Source organism: Chiloscyllium plagiosum, chromosome 1, assembly GCF_004010195.1.
Source record: "Chiloscyllium plagiosum isolate BGI_BamShark_2017 chromosome 1, ASM401019v2, whole genome shotgun sequence".
In the NCBI taxonomy this organism is placed as follows: Eukaryota; Metazoa; Chordata; class Chondrichthyes; order Orectolobiformes; family Hemiscylliidae; genus Chiloscyllium; species Chiloscyllium plagiosum.
The window spans coordinates 149,111,111-149,112,962 of NC_057710.1; the positions used below are offsets into that span (position 1 = coordinate 149,111,111).

Here is a 1,852-nt window from a genome sequence, read left to right on the forward strand (position 1 = left end):
GACTCGCACCAAAAGAAAAGTCGGATTTTTAAAATAAATTAAATCACGTCCACGGACTCTTAGCCAACTATCACGGCACAAGAGAGGAGAGACAGAGAGAGAGAGAAAAACGAATCCAACACAAGCACCGCTCCAAGATTATTAAAGCTCCGTTAACTTAAAAGCTTATGGCGCGCCAAATTATTAAAACCATCTTCACCTCGGTGCAAACCGCAGTGAGCAGGAACGTTACCCCGTCGCCGGACGAGGCCGCGAAGGAAAGCAAGGCAGGCCAGTCGCACTTTTGTAAACATATAAACGGAGGGGAGAAAAACTTTTCGCAGCGGATCACCACACGGCGCTGCAGTTTCAGCCAGACCCCCACCCACGAAGAAAGATTCACCCCGAGGCGAGTTCAGAAACCGAGACTCAACAACTACAAAATTTAAACAAAAAAAAAAGGAAAACTCGGTCGAAGTTTCCCCCGGTGGTTGATGTAACTTGACCATCGGGTGGACCCGCTCCTCTCTCTCTCTCTCTCTCTCTTACCCCGGTGACGCCATGTTGTCCTAAAAAAATACTCCCCAAGGGGGTGGGGGGGTGGAATCATGGCGATAACTTTCCCTCCGTCCGAAAACAAAACCGCGCGTCCGTCCCTCGCCGCTGAGAGGCGAGCGGTCGTCGAAGAGAGCTTACGACGTTTGCCGGAGTGACTGGTTGGCGGTGTTCCTACCTGAACGCCACCCGCTCACCCGCCGCCGCCAGCTCCTGCCGCTCGCGCTCCATCGGTCGCACTTCCAACAGCCGCATCACACACACACAGAGAGAGAGAGAGCCCCGGCGTCAGGCAGGCTGCGACTGCTCACCGCGCCTATGGATCAACCCGCCAACCAGCCGCACTATTTCCCCAACCTCTTCCAACAGGAGAGTCAACTCTTTAAACCCTTCACTCAAATTCTTATGTTTTCCTCCTCTAACCTTATTCATGTTTTATATTAAGTTCATTCAGTAATTATTTATACCGGCTCCTTATTTTACTTTTTCTTTCCCCACTTTTGCGATTTCTTTGATATATTTTCATTTTTTTTTCATTTCTGGAAGAGTTAATTCCTCACTGCATTGTACAGATATTGTTACCAGAGAACCCGTTCTGAAGGAAGGTCGCTGGAGCCGAGAAGTTAACTCTGGTTTCCCTTTACAGGAAGAACACAGCAAGCCAGGCAGCATCAGGAGGTGGAGAAGTCAGCGTTTCAGCTGTAGCCCTTCTTCAGGAACTGAACAGGGGTTAAACCCGAAACGTCGACTTCTCCACCTCCTGATGCTGCCTGGTTTGCTGAGTTGTTCCAGCCTCCTGCCTGTCTATTTTGGCTTCCAGCATCTGTAGTTTTTTTTATCTCTTCTCTTTAGAGTTGCTGCCAGACCATCTGAGTTTTTCCAGAAATTTGTGTTAGTTTCTGATTTCCAACATCTGGAGTTCTTTTGTTTATTATTACCAGAGTCTCTCCCATTTTGAACCTTACAAGCAGAGCTGTTCTAATAAGATCCTGTAACTTTCAAGTATGAAAATCATTATTAAAGCAATCAGTTCCAGTTTGATTCACTGATGTAAGCATTTGTGGAGACTCCAGTTTAAATGATTCCAAGAGTTGCATTTAAAACCCTCTGTAAACAAATCTGATCTGCAATGCAATTGTTGTCTCTTCAGTAATTAGTCTACAATTTCTTTCAACTCTTTGCATTTTTAAAGCTGCTCAAGAATTATGTTGAGTCTCAGTTGCCGTCTTTAGAAATAAGAGCCAATAAAAATCAGGATTGTAAATAACAAAAGAATGTTTGGCAAAGATTAAAAGATAAGCATGGAAAAGAAAGAATG

General features: G+C 45.5%; 1 protein-coding gene across 4 annotated transcripts in view; it reads right to left on the reverse strand.

Annotated features, from left to right (window-relative positions):
• The window catches only part of smad1 (SMAD family member 1), a 109,163-nt gene extending 107,987 nt beyond the window's left edge, over positions 1-1,176 (reverse strand). The window contains exon 1 of one of the 4 annotated variants that reach the window (XM_043699185.1): positions 1,117-1,176. The gene's annotated coding sequence lies outside the window, so the exon portion shown is untranslated. Of the gene's footprint in view, positions 1-199; positions 493-712; positions 887-1,116 lie in introns of those variants that run through there. The other 3 variants (XM_043699195.1, XM_043699166.1, XM_043699176.1) reach the window with 3 other exon arrangements.
• Positions 1,177-1,852: the final 676 nt, after the last annotated feature.